Here is an 18,664-nt window from a genome sequence, read left to right as displayed (position 1 = left end):
ATGGTAGCTGCAGAGCAAGGGGAGCCCCGTCCCTCCTCTTTTTAGAGCAGTTCTGGGGCTGCTACCACAAATTCTCACCCCTTCGTGCAGGCACACAGCCTGGGAAGCGTCAGGAAAAGCTGGCCGCTGCAGAAAGGCAAACAGCCTGCGCTCCAAGTGCCCCGTGCCAGGATTTCCACGCAAGCCTAAAGAGAACCACCGGAGGAGGGCAGGATCGGCTCCTGCCGCTGCAGGAGGGACGACGGAGCCGTACCGCTGAGGCCAGGTAGCTTTTACCTGCAAACGCAGACCAAAACCTGCCCCGTAACGTGGGTGCGAAGCACCCGCTCCGGCGATCCCTGTTTGGCCACCTTCCCGGGAGTCCAAATCGCTTGTGCTGGGTCGTGGGGGCTGCGTGTCGGGAAGGAGCTACCCCCCCTCTCCTCCTCTGGCTCCAGCTGGAGGGGGGGTCGGTTACAGAAAGGACTGGCTAAAAAGAGATTTCCTTCCTGCTGCAGGGAGACACGGAGGCTGAGAAATGGGCACCAGCAGTTTCCCGGTGCAGAAGACCCATTCCCAGGAAAGAGAAACCCCCCTGTACTTGAAGGACCATCCCCAGCTTCTTGGGGGCGGGGAAGGACTTGATTTACCATCTCTGTTCAAATAAATACAAGTGGGAGAAGGTAAGAGATGCCCCCCAGAACATACACCCACCCGTGAAATACATCAGTGCTCGAGAGGTAAAAATATTTGGCAAGTGATGGCTGTTCACTGTGTCACAGGTCTTATTTAAAAGAAAACCGAAGTAACTTGATCTTGACTCTGAAACGTGAAAGCAATTCCAGATTACAGAGGAGCCTCTTAGAATTGAGCTTCAAGTGCCTAAAAATAGCATTTCCCCCCCGCCTTTCTATTTATTTATTTGTATTTTTTGGAAGAACATACAACAAGCTGTAATGCAAATGGCAGGTAACACAGAACTAGTCCCGAAGGCTCTGCCTACATTAACCAGCAGGCTGGATCGCTAGAAGAGGACCTGTAGAGGGTCAATTCTGAGGGTACCATGTTCATCCTTTAGTCATCTTGGTGGGTTTTGTATGGTTCGGATGCCCAGGGCTGCTCCTGGGCTGCAAGATCACCCCTGCAGTGCTGGGGACACCATTTCAACCCCCGAGCATCACGGTGTGCCCTGTGCCGGCACCTTGCTTCCCCGCAGGCGGGTTTTTCTTTCCCATCACAGGATTAAGTAAATTCTTATATCCAAAGCCTCATCAGACCTGCTGGTGCTTAGCTCGTTAGCCCTAAGAGGCTTGTGAGCCTTAAATCAGTGATCCCGTCAGTGGGACCAGCGATCGGAACCTGTAGGAGTCCTGTTCCCTCTTGGGGCTGCCCAGTCCAAGGGACAGAAATCACAGGGGTTTTTTTTTGAGTTTTCAGTTGGCTTGGCCAAGTTCAAATTAAACCCTGCTGACCGACCAAATGATGGTTCAGGAGTGCACAGGTTTTCCTCCGTCACCACAGAGGAGGCTCCATCAGCGCGTGATGCTCCCGGCTGCAGAGATTGGGTTTGAACAACCAAAGCAAATCCAACACTTTGAGAGCTTTGGGGAGAGGTGGTGAGGGATGTCTCCAAACTTTCAGCTTTCCTGTGGGAGCTTGTGCTGCTTCTGACCTGCCAGGGTCCCGCTGCTGGGAGCTTTTCTGTTTGGAGCCATTACGAGCAAGAGGCAGAAGGGGTGAGAAGCGGGAATTTCTCTGGTGGAGCTGGAAAGCTTGCCCTAACTTCTGCACCTCTCACTGACTTACGGGCAGCAGCCCCTCTGCGATAGCACCGTCTTTCCCGTGGCGAAAGCCCCGCAGTCACCAGCTTGCCAACGCCAAAACGATCTGCAGAGGGACTGCTGCACCCGGGCACAACGAGCGGCCGTTTGCATCGCCAGGGACGAGGGCAGTCTCGCTGGGATGCCCTGTGGTTGCAGTGCTGGGTCTCGAGGTCCCGAGGTCTTCCCACCTCGGCTTTCAGCCCGGTGCCACGCTCCCTGCCCTCGCTCCGCTCCAGGAGCCCTCTCGGCCCCGCGGGGGACAAGAAGAATGCTGCAAGGGGGGTTGTTAAATCCGATTTCACCCAGTCGCTTGGGGAACCCTATCAGCAAAGTTGTTTTTCCCAGGGGTGTCAGACCCGAGGGCATCTCGGTGGATGAGAGAGACCTCCCTGCAGAGGCATCGCCCCGCGGGGCATAGGAGCATCGGACCCTATGGGCATCGGCTGCTTTAGTCCCAGGAAGAAGTTAAACAAACACGTGGCTCTGCGCTGGCAATGAAGGGAGGTGGACCTTACCCCAAACCTCTTGCTCAGGCAAGAGGTGCCCTGCCGAGCCCCCACGAGCGGGATGAAACAAAGATGCCCACCCTAAGGGCCATGGCAGGGAGCGAGGAGACCAGGACCCCGTCCTGTGGGAAAGCAAGCTCAAATCAGTGCCGCCGATTCGCCAGCGAGGGACGTTGCTTAATGCAAAGCGAGGATGGGATTATACGCTGTCTCCGTCACACAGGCAAATACGTTCATCGCAGCTATTGTTGTTCCAGCAAGTACAAAAGGAATTAATGATTCACCACTTAATTTCCTCTTCCCCTACTCTCTCCACCTTTCTTTTGCTTTAATAAACTGGTCTGGAGCCAACTGCAGCATCAGGTTAGTAATGACTTTAAGCACCATTTATGCTGCTATCGTGGCAATTTAAATTGTCACTTTCTATTAAAAGGTCTAACTCCAAATGGTTTTAGCTGAAAGCATCGGCACTGACAGTGCAATTAAATAAAGAAACTCTTTTCTTGGGATGTCAGCGCAAACACATTTTAAATAAGGGTTCAGAAGCACCTTGCTAATTTAAACTACAGTATAGCTTTCTAGTGAAGAATAATACCTGATGCAGGGACTTTTTCCATGCTGTGTGACAGTTTTCATTGTCATTGTAAGACACTTGAAGGAGTGATGCGCCAAAGGAGTCCAGCAGCCTTTGAAAACCTCTTCTCTTCACGATAAACACGGGCAGCGCTTCATAAGCAAAAGCCATCATTTCTCAGCAGACACCCATGAAAAGATATTCACCATGCTCCTAAAGGACTCTGATTTACAGTCTTGCTTTCCTCCAGACAGTTTGTAAGAACAAATCGCTTTACTGGGCATCCATCTCATTCTTTGTCTCTAGCTATACCAGTTATCTTTCAGAAACGTACCACGTATGGCGCACTTTGCATATCTCACGTTCCTTTTATCTACAGCTCTTAAGTCATTTATAAACCGTATTGTTCTGCGGGAAAAAAGACCCCATCTGTGTTGTAGCTCACCTGTAAAAATCACATCCAGTTCCTCAGAAAAAAAACCCACTTTTTTGCAAGCTCTGTGCAGCAGCTGCAGTGCCCGTGCCAGGCCGGCCGGCCAACTCCTCCTTCCCCACCTGCTCTGCCTCAACGCCGCCTTCCCTCTGGGTCTGGCCCTTTCCTCCTGCGCCGGGCGCAGGCTGGTCCTCCTTTAGCAAACACCCCTGGGCTCCCGATCTTCAACTCTACCCCGCACCTTACGCTGTTTATCTTTTGGCATCAAATACAAATCCTTTTGCTCCAAGAGGGAGGAATGTGCTGCTGTTTCACATGTAGAAAGCGTTTAACATCCTACCTGAACTACCTAGCACGAATATTATAAATCACAGCATCACAAAAATATGTTTGCTCAACTTGGGTTGATTTTCCTTATTCCTATGGAAGAGGCAGCCTGACAGCACGGCCCTTGTAGTTTTTTAAAACTGTTACTAGACATCAGACAGAATAACACAACTGCAATCTTCGGTGTCTGTGCCTCAAATAAGAAGTTGAAAAATACCTGAACAGCTTTAATGGTTTGTATTTTATTTTAATGGCTTTAAAGCTTCTCCAGTACATGAGAGTGTCCCTTATGTTATGACCACTATGGTTTCTCTGAAGTATATTACATCTGCTGGAAATAAATGAGTCATAATATTTAAGCTCTCCCTGTCCCATTCTCAGTTGCTACAGTTATTGCTCTGAAGGACACAGACACACATCTTGAGATAAGTATCCATAGGACAGTTATGGATATGATTTTTATGTCTACACAATTACATTTCTAGCTACAGAGCACTCCACTTTTTACCACTTCACTGAAAAGAAAAAATGCAGCAAGAGAGATTGATTTATGGCTAACCCTTACAAAAATAATATGCAAGGGAATAGTATCGAAAGTCATTTTCTTTACAGAATTATGAATATTATTCTGCTTCATTTCTCTATAAGAAAGGGAGAACAAGATGAAAAATATATGGGTATTCTCAGGAGAAATGAAAGAAAGGTATCGCATAGTTGTAGAAGAAGGGAATCAGGGGTACATGTGGTTAGGACTTTTTACTTAATAATTTTGTCATCATAAAAGTGTCATATTTGTTGCAATGAAAACTTTTCATGAGAACAGCACTGTTTTCCAGTTTCAGTGGAGCTTTCACTGTGTGCATAGCCTGCACGCTGCCTCTCCCCAACATTTGTCTTCTAGCTAGTTTTTCTGTCTTCAACCTTATTTTCAAAGACCTCCATTTCCCAAAGCTTAAAAAAAAAAACTTCTTTCTTTTTAATATCAAAATACTTTTATGAGGCAGAAGAAATCATTTACTGTCCAGGTCTGATTCTGGATTAGAAAAGAAAGAGATCCGGGAAATGTGATCAGACAGAAGCACTCTTCGAGGACAAATAGTCTATGCAGGACGGCTATGGGGATGCGAGATGCCAACACGCTCAAATACTAGTCAAAGCAGGTGAGGGGAAATGAAAGAAATTTGCAGACAAATAAGCTACCCTCTTCGTTCTGCAAATACCCACACGGGTTCTGAAACTCGGAGGCAGCGTGTGATCACGCTGTATGGTAAAGCAGGATGCTGCTACCTTTGATAGCACCTCAACAGCCCCAGGCGTTACCCCTTTAGTGGGGAGCACGGCTTCACCCAAGCCCGGGGCGGGTTGAAGGGTGCTCCCGTTTTCACAGACGTGGTAGTAAACGTGAAAACTGGACCCGGGTTTCCCAAGGAGATCTTCTAGTGACGAGTCGCGTGGGGCTATTTCTTGGGCTCCTCTGAGGTTAGGTGGAGCGAGAGCCTCCTCCCTCCGCATTTCTGCTCCCCAGAAGAGCCCCCGGGGCCATTCCATCGCCAAAAAGTCAGCGAGGTCCCCGACGTCGACCCCTCGGAGCCGAATGCCGGCGGTTAGGAAGGAGAGGAGGAGAAGGGGCTTCCTGGCGGTTCACGTGCGTGCACGCGACGAGCCGGGAATGGCGGGGTGCCGAACTCCCCGGGGGCTCCGTCCCTCCCCACCCCATTCCTGCTGCCGGTGGATGACGATCCCCGCGTCGAGGGTGATGATCGCCACCGCGGATTTTGCGGGAGGCAGACCAGCCTTGCCTGCACGCCCGCGGTGGCCGGCACGTCGTACGGCCCCCGGCGCGGAGTTTTTCCCCGTGCTGCCTCTGCTATGGCACAAAACTCCCTACGGCACGGCCTTGGCCTCCGGGTGTAACGTCTCCTTCAGCGGCGGGGTCACGGCAGAGCCGTACAGCTTGGCCACGGGCTTAAGGGTCCACATAACTCCATCCCGGCTCAGCCAGGTTCCTCTGGAGGGGCTTCCCCTTCGCCCAGGTTTAATCCCACTGGGGCAGGCAGAGGTCCCTGGCAAGGAGCTCGCTCCGGTTTTGAGGCTCTCCGCCCTTTACGGAGCACCTTTCGTTTTGGGACTTGACCCAGGTTACACAAGCAAGAGGAAATATTTGTTCATGGGCTCTTAGTGCAGTGGAATAACACTCCCAAAGAAGCAGCTAGACAGGATTGTACAATTAATGGTTTTACGATGATTTTTGTCAGAACAACCCTGACTGCAGGGAGTGGTTCTGTCCTGTAATACCTAAGGAACCTGCCAAAATTAAACCAAGTCAATAGCTGCAAATAGGCAATCTAAAGGTGCCTCTTTTCCCCGCCTAGCCCTTCTGCCAGGGCTTGGCTGGGAGGACGAAGGGCTGTATTTAAAGGGGGTCACCTGGGTCCCTTCCTCCGCTTCTCATCCCCCGTGAGAAAATGACACCTAACCATCCTCGTGCTCAGGGAGTTCATCTTCCCAACTCATTCTCAGAAATAAATCAATTGCCTTCACAACATTATTTTAGCTGAGGATAAAAAAAGAAAACATTTGCGAGGCCAACATAAAGGACAACATAAGATAGCCAAGTTTATCTACAGCTTTTTTGTCCTCTTCTGGCCTCTGGTGGGGTAACCATCGCCATGCCCTCCAGAGCAGCCCCAGCTCCTGGGCTCTGCTGCCATCAAAAGCTTTGCTTCACTTTAAGGGATGACTCTTAACAGAAACACTTCTTAGACTAATGAAGCAGCATCAGCCACACTCACACGTTTCAGGCCTGCTCACCAGTCTTTTCTTCCAATCTCCCCTCTTTCCCATGAGATATCAATAGGGTTTCCCTCCTTTTTTAGGCTTCCCTTCCCCTCTGAAACCCTTGCAGGGAGTGGGGAGAGGTAATGGTTCACTTTTGCTTTAGAGCTTTGCCACTGAGGTTGTATCGAATACACAAAATATAAGGTGAGTCGTTTTTCCTGACTTTTTCAGGTATATAGGAAGGCCCTGCTCGTGTAGTTTACTTCTTGTTGACTGCTATCTATCTGCTACAGATGCAGAGGTAAGAACGTAATGGCATTATAAAATTATTTAAGCATACGGAACATACACAGGTACATTCATAAATCAGAGAAGTATAAACAAGCATCTATAAACCAGAATATTCCAAGGATGCAGCTGAGCACATCAAATGGTTGGTGAGCACACATTAAAGCACATATACACGGAGAGCCTGAGAGAGCTGGGGCTGTTCAGCCTGGAGAAGACTCAGTGGCATCTTCTCCGTGTATACAAATACCTGATAGTCTTTATATATGGTGGTGGTGGCGTGTGTGTGTGTGTATATATATATATATATATGCCACTACAGGCAGTGGGAAGCGCAGGCAGAAAGCAAGTAAAGGCAAGGAAACACCCCTTCTTCCAAAACTGCAAGAACCAGAAGCACATGAATGCATTTGGGAACCATACTGAGTATATAATAATGCTGTGCTTTATGTCTATCTATTTTTAAACACCAGAGGCATTATACGTGACTTTTAAAAAGGGAACAGGTTTGTCAAGTGTTGCAAAAATAGCCCAAGAATCACTAAAAGTATGCTTTTGGTTTGAATACATTTTCTTCAGTATTCTAGCTTATTGGACTAAGTTGTTACAAGCCTGGTTCACAGAATGATGAGATTTAAAGAGATATATATCTTTTATTGTATTCTGTTGGGGGTTTTTGGTTTTGGTTTTTGTTGTTTTTTGTTTTTTTTTTTTAACTTTAGGATATAGATCACATTTTCAATATTTTTTTCTGATAAAAATACCTTCCAAAAAATTGACTTTTATTTTGAACAAAAGCTGAGATTCTTGCAGAAAATGAGACTTCAAGAAAAAAAAAGTATTATGAAGTTCCCATTCTTTCTAGAGAGATAACAATGTGGCTTTTTGCAAGCATTTCACCGAATTAGTTTTACTGACATGAATATTTTCAGCCATAGTAAATTCCAAGCAATGTTTGTCAAATGTTTACATAAATTACTTTCAGGCCATGCAAATGTTTGCACTGCAGAAATTGGACCCTAAGTATTACCTGTCAGTGAGAGAAGAAAATAATTTTCTATTGTGAGACTTGAACACCTCCCCCTCCCCAAAATACACAGCTCAGTGTTCCAGGTGGAACTTATTCAGCTTCTTGCTTCTGCTTACAAAGTCAGAACGAATTGCTGGGGAGTAAATATTGGAGAAACCATAAACTGACTATGTAGAATTGGGAGACACAGGAAAAAGAAACAAAGGGCATCAGAGAAATTATTCTCTGAAAATTATTGTGTGGGAACGACAGTTCTGAAACAGGACAGATAGATACCATATTATTCAGCTGTCAGCAAGGGCTGAAAGATGCTGGGGGAGCTGTGATAGTTGCTATATGAAGGTGCTAGTCAACTTGTCAGATGCTAGGAAAGAGGAAATTGGTGGCAAGAGGAGATAATAAAGAGGCAAGTGGAGGGAAATCAGAAAGATGTTAGACTAAGGGAGAGCTAACAGATGCTGCCATGGGAACTGCCAAGAAAGAGTAGGAAAGCTTGCCTGGGTCGCAGATAGACCACACGCCCTGCAACTTACACATTAACACGAACAATTTATCCTGTAAAACAAAAAGTTGTTCTAACAAAATGATGAGCGGAAGAGAGAGGGAGGCTATCAGGAATGTAAGCAGTATCTGAAAATATTTAGTGAATTCATCAACCCAAGAGAAAGCTGTGCAGAAAAGGTCTCTCTAGGGGCTAGCTCATAGTACGTTAAAATTGCTTCTGCCTTTTGAGCATAGTTGCAGTCAAAAAGCTGCCTGAGGTGACTGTATTTGAGACACAAATTTTCTTGGGAAGCAAATATATCTTTTAAAATGTCACTGACACACTGCTGTCTCTGATGATTGCTCACATCTGAAAGTTGTCCTGTTTTTTCCCAGCTTACTCACGTCAGGCTAATAAAATTATCTCTTCCCACAGATCTGCCTCACTAGCATGCAAAACATCTGGTTTTCTTTCTCTTTCCTATGATTTTTTTTCTTTAACAATCTCTTTATAATGATCTCTGTCCCCTCAGGAACTCTGGAATATATCTATCGCATGTCCTGAGATGAGACGATGAAATGGGAGAGGAATATATAACAGCTGTTTTGAAAATGCTTCAAGAAATAAAAAGGAAGCAGCCAGCAGTACAGTTCCTAGTTGCTCTAAAGCATCTCCTTCCTTCCTGAAACAGATGCTGATGAAATTCACCTTGATAAAGTGTGTGCATTTACATTGACAGATTTGTCTGGGACGATAGTGTCCCAGGACAGGCATTAAAAGAGGCTTTGCTGATACTAAAACAAGGTGGACATCTGGGATACGCTGCTGCAGCTACCCTCGGTCATGCAGAAATGCCACGGAAAACAGCTTGCTAACTTCAGAGCAGCCTGACGGCGGGGAAACCGTGGAGAGACGTGGCTAGTCTTCTACTAAATCTCAGCCGCTGGCTGTTGGGTGAGAGCCCAAAGCAAGTCCTGCACCCTCAAGGTCCCAGCCCTCACCAAAACCACCGCACACATCTCTCCTCCTGCTCTTCAGCCCCGGCCTTCCCATCCCTCCGGAGTTTGCTGCCAAAGCGCCAGCGTAACCGTTCACGCAATTCTAAGCACGGGGTGCTGCGTGGCGTGGGGGTGACGTCCTCCCCTCGGGTTACGAGCCCGCCGGTGGCCAGCCGATGCCGCTTTGCTGTCCCGGCTGCCGCGCGTAGCGCGGGCGGTGGGACCGGGCTGGGCTGTGTCTGGGGAGGATCTGCCCACCCGTACGCAAGCTGCTGCAGTGGAACGTGCAAGGTGTACCCTACCCAAAGGTGAGTCGCCTCAGTGTACGTTTTGTGCCACCGGGTCAGAGGTGGACCTTCTGGAAATGCGGAAAACTCTGACATTTGGAGCAGGAGTTTCTACCTTAGCTTGAAAGAGACAATCAGGAACTTCCAAGCTGTCTGCTGGCAGATGCTACTTTTGCTTCCCTGCGGAAAGACAGGCTCCGAGTTTCACCTAATGAAAACAGGTACTGACCCTTTGCCAGAGCAAGCCCTCCTGAGTTAAGCCAGGTACGATGTCCTGAAAGTCCCGCTCTGCGGTCTTTTGGCTCCGCAAACCGGAGCTCTCACTCACAATCACTCAGGAGCCTGTGTCTCAGTTCAGGATGACTATGGTGTGTGCCTACGTCCTATGTGTGCATTTACTCCAGATGGTAAAGGATGACAAATTAACACTTTGAGCTAAGTAGGATGAACGTGTGCGAGGAGTGGAAGAAAACTGCATTCAGATAAAATCCAGATACGTACATAGCAGATGACAATACTCATTACACCTATTCCACTTCAAATCGCTTTTCATCTCTGGCAGGTCTTTGCAAATTTGCTTAATGCGTAATCTATCTTCCCTGTCGGTGGATCACGAGAGTTAAAGCTGTCAGGAGTATGTCGGTGTTGCTTAGGCAGAGCTGCATTAGGAGAAGGTGGCATTTTTGTAGCACATTTGTTTAAAGCACCAGAAATGAAATCATGGCTATCAGATTCCATTCAAAGGCTTGAGAGGGCAGAAGTGCACAGAAAATGGAACTTCTAAATATAAACATATGCTCACTACAGTGATGCTGTTTGTTCACTTTTTAAGGCTGGTATGAACCTGTTCTTTCAATTATTTGGTGATGATTTTTTATATTACTTCAGACTCCATTTTGCTTTTTGGATGGCCACAGATTTCTAGCTGTACCCCCTGACGGCTGCTAAGATGATGTGGACAGCTGCTGATAGCATGTGATTATTTATAGTCATTCATGGTTCATTATGCTCAAGGAGTAAGCTGATCTGAACCTGCATTTTGGCTAATACAAATACCAGCTAATACAATTACGCAGTGTCTCCCTCTCTCTCTCTCTCTGGAAATGAGACCTTTGGAATAAATCATAACAGTTCTGCCCTGCAAAACTAAACAATTGAATTTGGTGACGACTTTTTACAGAATCACTGAAAGATGATACGTTCCCAAATATGAAAAGTATCAGAAGAATTCACTTGTCTACTTGTATGGTGATGTCGCGGGGGGGAATTAAAAAAATGAGACAGAGAGGTTCAGATCGCTTCAAGAATCACCTCCAACTGTGTTAGCAATAGAAAAATGATGTAATAGAAATTTGTGTAAAAGTGTGACTTCACAGAATTTGTCGACAAGGTTCACTCTATTACTTAGTACGCGTATAAAATGCACACAGGAAAATTAAATCAGTATCAAACTAAACTTATGTATACAGGGACCGAAAATGTAATAGGGTAAAAGGAAATGTGGCAAAGGGTAAAGAAGATCCTCCCGTTGAGTCACGAGGTTCAGAGAAGACCCCCTTGCTTTCTAAACTCCTGTCGGAGTCTAGGTGCGGCTGGATCGACTCCTAGTCCCAGACTTGGTCAACGGTTTATATCTAAACGGATTATGAGTACAACAGCAGCCTAAAATTCATTCACAGTTGAATAAAAATCATGACAGTACTTTAAGTAAAAATTTGAAAGTATTAACTTATAATATATCTTATAATATACTTGTTATAACATACTAACTTATAATACACTTGCTATAACTTACTTACTATAGACTATTCAGGTTAGTACACACACATGCATAAAGGCCCTAAGATAAATACATAAAAGAGAGTAAAAGAGAATAGAAGAGAGTAAAGAGAGAGGAAAAGAGGTATACCTGTTAAAAATTCCCCTCGAGGTCAGTGAAAATATCCACGTCGAATGCTTCGGCATTTGTCTCAACGGGTGAAGGGTCGAGCCTCAAGGAGCGGAGAGAATCAGCACGGGTCGCGTTGGCTTTCGGCAACAGAGCTCCGATTTTCGCAAACCGTCTGGTTTGCGAGCTCTGAGAGGCGTCCCACGCAGAGGGAGATGCTGGCCGCAGCCCGCTGCGGTCCGGGAGAGCTCAAAGAGCCTCACTCAGTACCGCTGTTGATAGGTTCAGGAGATGATTGGCTTTCATCATTAACAAACTGCTAGAATCCCAGCTGCGCTGGAAAATTCCGCGACGGTTGGAGAATAACTCAAAACATAGATACGGGGTGCTCCAAGATTGTCAGGGGAGGATTGTCGTGTCTCAAGGTTGTTATGAGAAAGAACAGGCTGCAGGTTGTTATGAGAACGGGCTATCTCTACTCCCGTCCCCCCACCTCCGCCGGGCAGCAGGAGTCCTTGAGACGCAGAGCGTATCTCCCTGTCCTAGCTGCGTAAGAGTTCTTGGCACAGCCAAGGGTCGCTTAACTGCCTGAATCGTTACACTTATGCGAAGGCCTAATGAGCCTTCCCAAATCCGTAAATCAGCCTCGAGAGGGGAAAAGAAATGCACCGCCACAGCTGATCAAGAAGGACTTTCATGTTTCTTGTCCTTCTGCAACCATCACCGGAGGGACGCTTCCGCCGCTCCGCTCTGCCGGCAAGGGCAGTTTTGCCATTGCACAGACAGAAAAGCTGAGACTCAGACAGGCTGCTTGACTTCCACAGTAGGATGAACGAAATCCTTGCCAAAACCAAAAAGATACCACAGCTACTGTGACTCTTCTTCACTGTAGTCACAAGATCCCTATTTCTGTCCAAATGCAGATACGATGGAAACAAAACATTGGGACTTTTAAGGGAACAATATCATAAAACCCAAGAATGGTCCAGGTTATTCATTATCAAGGCACTACTAACACGATGTGAATGAATATTTAGCTGTTATGTACTGGAAAACACAAAACGTGGCCATCCCCTTGGGAAGGACCTTACAGCTTTCTCCGAAGTCCCCTTCCTTCTGGCAGCCCGAGCTGCCCCTGCCCGTCTCTGCGAGCTGGGGGAGAGTCAGGGAAACCCCCCGGGGGGGGACAGTGCAGGCACACCAAACACACCAACTCCCTAAGGTGAAACCCATCACGGGTTGCAACAAGTTGCCAGCTGTTGTAAAAACATCCAGGGGTGCACAGAAGAAAGATATGGGGTCTTTTGCAAGTTAGCGTTTCGGGTTATTTTTTTCTGTTCTGCAGAACCACAGATATTTTAGCAAGGTTTGTATGTCCTGGAGGGGATGGACACCCCCGGTCTCCAAAGAAGAGCTGTGCCTGGCTTAGCAGGTTTATGTCGGGAGCACATTTGTCCAACACACACACAGATCTGGGGTACCAACCCCATTTGCACAAAGAAAGGGAGATGTGCTAGAGACAGCCATGCAGTCTCTGACTCTTGCTAACAGTTTCATTGGGGGTTTTTTTTTCTGGTTTACTGTGCCCTGTATATTATTTTATAACATCTCGTACCATCCAGTTATTCCTGCCCTGTTTTGGTATTTGTCTGAAGCCTAACTTCCAGCTTTCACCCGCAGAGGATGTATCTTTCAGCTATTGCAAATGAGTGCCTAATGTTCATTTGAAGGGTTTTGCTTTTCCTTTCCAGCCAAACTGTGCTCCAGCCTTGCTTCTCTACCAAAATCTCTTCACTGCTCCTGTTGGCTCTGTTTGCGTACAAACTGCAGAACAGAAATAAGTAATTGAATGCCCTTTGCAGGATGTTTGTGCTCTTCTTTCATCTTCACAGCTCAGTGCAAACTCAGACATTGCCTATGGCTTTTCAATATGTTTTTAAAACCGTGGATTTCCCATGCATGTAGGGAGAGCTGTAGAATTGAGGTCGCTTTCAAATAATACCAAACTGAAAACAACATTTTTTTTTTCTGACTGTTACTTTCTTAACCTAATTTCTATTAAATACTTACAGGAAAAAAACCTCAGGAGTGCATGTCCAGGCAGAAATAAGGTTCATTTTGGAGGAAGAAGAAACAGATAATATAAACACACAACCTAACCTCCCCAGCCTTTACTTGTAACACTGCTTGCAAGCTGAGCTCCAGAATTTCACAAGCTGTGTCTGTATAAAGGCAAAAAGTACAGTTTCAGGCTGTAGCACTGATTTTGTAGGTAGACAGTCCAGGATTTCGCCCGTGCCCAGGCTGCTGGCGCAGGCAGTCTCACTGCTATGGTGACTAAAACCCACGCTGACAACTTTTTGCATTCATACATGTATCCTCTTTTCTGCTTGCTTGCTAGCGGGTGGTCTGCTTGCTACACAAAACAACATACCTCTAGTTTTGGAGGGTGTTTTGATTTAGTTTTTTACTATATTACTACATTATTATATTACAGTTTTACTGTTGTGTGTGCATGTTCTGGTTTGGTTTTTTTTTTTTTTTTTTTTCCCCTTCCCTGTAATAACAATGCAGAAGGAGCAAAAAACATTTCTGTCATGTTACGACCTGTGGGAAGAAATGCATGATCTGTCTTGCCCAGCACCTGACTGTTGTGGAAGAAGCAGACTTAGACACTAACGGCAGTGTGCCTGAGATGCCGTCTCCCAGTCAGAATAACATCAGTAACTTCTAAAGAGACTCCTGCTTTCCCCTCCAGGAAACAGCTGTAAAACATGATCTCAAGCATAGTTAGTTGTCTTGACTCTACATACCCTATTCCATAAAGCAGTCCTTGGCTTTTTTTTATCCTATTCCATAAAGAGGTCCTTAGCTTTTCTTAAGGTCTGGTGCCCTGAATTAAGCCGAAAAGCAGAAACTTCTATAAACAAACAATAAACAAATCAATTTTGTGCGTAATTTCCTAATTTTGAAATATCGCATTTTGATTTCCATCACCTTTATTTTTTGTTTTAATGAGTTTCAAAATGTTTCAGATTTCAAAATTTGCTTTGAACAGCAGATGCACAACAGTTCATGAAGGAAATGTCAAACTGAAATGTTTCCACATAAACCAAATTTTAAAAATTGTTTCCTTTCAATAAACCTTTTAAAAATCACCCCTCTTAGCAGAAGCATCGGTTCGGATGAACTGGCATTTTTGACACAAAAACTTCTCAAAATTCTTGACAGCCCTCCTCTAGAAGTTGGGGATTATGAATCAAGACTGGGAAGGAAAAATCTACAGAAATTCACCCTAGGCAAAGAACTTCTTAATCCTAATTTATTCTTTTTGATGCTGAAGATCTGTGAGGTTTGTCTTTGCCCATCAGTGCCCTTGGACACATATGAGATGCTCACAAAGTGGCATTTACTTGGTCCTTAAGACATATTTGTCTTACCGCTCATCAACACCCCTTTGGGGAAAAACTTCTTCCATTGCTGAAAAGCTCTGCAATCACATATGTGTACTTTATCACAGCAATGGCAGAGAAAAAGCACTACCTGCCCCTATTCTCCCTCAGGATGCTGATTGTTGGCTACCCCCCCTTACCACCAATTTGGGGTCCTAATTTTATAAAGTTCTTTCAGCTCTTTGTTCTACTATGAAGTACTGCGAATTTCCTTTCTGTTGTTCTACTGCCGCATCCAATTGCTCGTAAGTTACTTTAAAAAGGTAAGACAAGGCAAATAATTACTTGCATCTGGATGAAAGTGTAACAATATATTACAAAAATAATAGTTTGATTCTGCCTCTTTGTATTTCTCCCCTATATTGACTGCCAGAAACTGATTTGCTACTTTGGGAGTGAGAAAAAATCAAACTTGTTAGCTTCAGATTTAATGAAAGCCTCTCTCTTTTCTCTTTTATTGCTTCTCTACTGATAAGAGTCTTTGTCTAAGCTTTCCTCCTAAAAGCACAGATGTAAAGCTTCTGGCACACCAGATATTCTTCTTCATGTAAAAATTTGTCCATCTGAATAGGCAAGGAAATTACAATTTAGTTTTGTTATCTTAATTTATTTCATTGTTGTCACTGTATTTCTTTATTTTTATAGTTGCTGCCAGGATCCAAATAACAAGCAAATTCCATTATTAATTTCTCTAACAGTGATATAGATGTTCCCTCTCTTATATTAATGAGCCACCTTTTCTGAAATGGGTAGTTTATTGCAGGCAGTAGGTGAAAAGTCAATGGCTTTATAGTGGAAAAGGCCATTGCATCTAAGTTCATCTGTATAATATGCTATAGCTGAGAAAAACAGGATTTAATTTCATTATTAAACCTGTACATGCCTTTGGAAGCTGGACAATTTTAGCTGACTTTTCTTAGCTGGTTGGGTATCCGAACTTGGGAGAAATCTGCGGCACTGAAAATCGATTTATTTTTCTAATACAAACTTTTCTTGTTAGCTTGAACTCAGCTGAACATAATTTTCCCCCCAGGAAAGGTCTTTGACTGTTATTTCCCATCTGCACTGATGATGATGATGTCTGCTAGACTTGCCTACAACCAAAATATGTTAGCCTATCTTATATATCCCGTGCGATGGAGCTTTGAGTTTGTCCTGTGAGATAGCCTGCAGGATCCCCTGCTGTTCAGCTTCTGAGCTAGGGCTGACATCAGGATTTCTGTCTATAGGCTTGGCCCATCGATAGGTGGGGGCTAAACCACAAAGTACTCGAAAGCCCCTGGTAAACAGAGGCAGGGAACTGCGTTCACAGGTGGGTTTTATTCTGAGGAACATCTCTTGATGCATCTAAACAGATAGGTGATCCATTTATAAATACTTTTCTACTGCTGAAGGTGGCAAATACCATGTATTAAACTAAAAGGTTAAACCAAAAACTGTAATAGTGAAGCTGGTGGGAGAAGGTACTTGGGCTCCTGGGGATTTAAAGGGTTTGCTGTTGGTGTAGAGACCTGGCATTTGGCTTAGAGGCCAGTGCGGAGAGGGCACTGCTGATAAGCCTGGGCTAAGAAAGTGTGCACGGAGCAGCAGACCTCCAACTGTGGTAGCTGAGGGGTCATGGCGTGTTCTTCAGTTTGATTTATTAAATTTAAGGACTGTCAGGCAAATATTGTTGCCAGGAAATAGCCCGGAATGTGAGGAAGAGGTGATGCATGCTTCCCGAAACATATGGCAGCTTCTAAGGAAGTGGATCCAAGGTTTGACCCAAAGATGGCAAATGGCGCTTCTAACAAAAAGGAATCGCAGTAGGTTTGTGGCTTTGTTTTTAGGCTCTATTCTGTGCAAGAGACTCCAGTAGAAGAGAGAGTAGGATGGATCTCTACAACAGCAGCTGAGAAGTAATCCTTAACCTCTAAACTTCAACCTGTTAATTTTCTATGGGTTTGAGACAGGAAATTCTCTAACGCTATTTCCAGTGTATGCTGCAGTGTTTGCTCCAAGCTGGTATTGCTGAATGACTGAAGAAAGACTGTCAATTCCAAAGTTGTTACTGTGTGGATTCTTCAAGGAATTCTTAAGTCAAAGCAGACTCTGGGTTTCTTTTAAATACAGTAAAATTGTCATGAATTCACCATGAAGGTGAAGAGGAGAGCTTTACAGTTTCACCAGGAGGAATGCGGCAGTAACTGGCTGTTAGAATAGTGGTATCTGCCCAGCCTTCACAGGCTGCCCAGAGCATCCTCCATCCAGCACATCTTCTGCTGCCCAGCTGCAGAAAGATACAGGCAAAATTCCTGAAATGTCATTCCAGCTTGTTTTCTATTTGGAAGTCTGTTTACTCATCTGGAAGAAACGGATATACCTCCTATACCCAACGTGTGAATTTCTTCACTCCTATACCTAACGTGTGAATTTCTTCAACAAAAGCAATTGACAAACCTGCCTCGTTCAAAAAAGGGATTCACAGGAAAGGGATTTTTATTTTTAGCTTTCAGGGAATACAAGGAGCTGGCAACCAAAATAGCAGCAGATGGGAATCCTGTTGTCTCTGCAAAGGAAGAACCTTCAAAGCCCTTGGGCCATCTTTCCATCTCAGCAAATCCTTACTTGAGCTTTCAGTCACATTTTGGAATATGTGATCACCTTCAAACAGTTTGATAAAAAGTCAAGCAAACTGGGTAGAAACTGCATGGTGTATTAGGGCTATCTCCCCCTCTGCTAGCAACCGTTTCTTCCGGATGAGTAAACCTTGATGAAGGGAGGCCTCCCTATGTATTTCAGCTGTTCTGTGTCTTCCCTTCTTTATCCACTAATTCCTGGCATTCCTTTGCATTTTCTCCCACGCTGATTCCTCACCTGGCATTTCTGAGGACTATCCACCGTGGCCCCAAGATCTTTTTCCTGAGTGGCAATAGCTCATCATCGCATAGGTAGTTTGGGCTGTCCCCCTCCCCCTGAACACCGCGTTTATTGATACAGCCTGTCGCCTGCTGAAACCATCCCTCTGCTGCTTCTTCCAGCCAGCTTTCAGTCTGATCACCCAGAACAACTCGGTGGGTCACCAAACTCCATCATTTAGGACGAGAGGAAACGGCCTCCAGTTGCACCAGGGGAGGTTTAGATTGGATATTAGGAACAAGTTCTTTACTGAAGGGGTTGTCAGGTGTTGGAACAGGCTGCCCAGGGAAAGCGGTGGAGTCACTATCCCTGGAGGCGTTCAAAAAATGCGTAGACGTGGCACTTCAGGACATGATTAGCGGGCATGGTGGTGTTGGGTTGACGGTTGGACTTGATGCTCTTAAAGGTCTTTTCCAACCTAAACGGTTCTACGATTTCGTTGCCCATTCCCTTTTCCTGCAAACAGCCTGAAAAGGCTCAGGCTGCCCAAAGGATCCTTCCAGCAGGTGAAACACGCGGGAAAGCGGAGAGTCCCTCGGCGCGTTCCTCCCCTCGAGGTGCTCGCCTTCAGCCGGCGGAGAGAAGACGGCGCAGCTTTTCACCTCACGGCAGCCAAGATGGTCAGCGAGTCTTTGGCGGTGGGCTCCATGGAAAGCCCTTTGAAGGTCTCCTACATTGACCAAGCAACCTTCCTCCTCCGCAGAGCCCCTCGCACGCTGCTCTAACCGGGTCGGGGCGAAGGCGGACATGGCGCCGGGCAATCCAGCCCCCGTCCTCGGCTGGCAGCCCGCGCTCCTGTGGAGACCCGACCGCAGGTTCCCTCACACCCCGGGCCTGTGAAGGAAGGGGACGGGGCTGAGGGGACGGGGCTGAGGGGACGTGGGGCGGGGGGGGGGCTCGGTGCTTTCCACACGAGAAC

Source organism: Aquila chrysaetos, chromosome 7 (assembly GCF_900496995.4).
Source record: "Aquila chrysaetos chrysaetos chromosome 7, bAquChr1.4, whole genome shotgun sequence".
NCBI lineage: Eukaryota > Metazoa > Chordata > Aves > Accipitriformes > Accipitridae > Aquila > Aquila chrysaetos.
Note: the sequence above shows the minus strand (reverse complement) of the source record.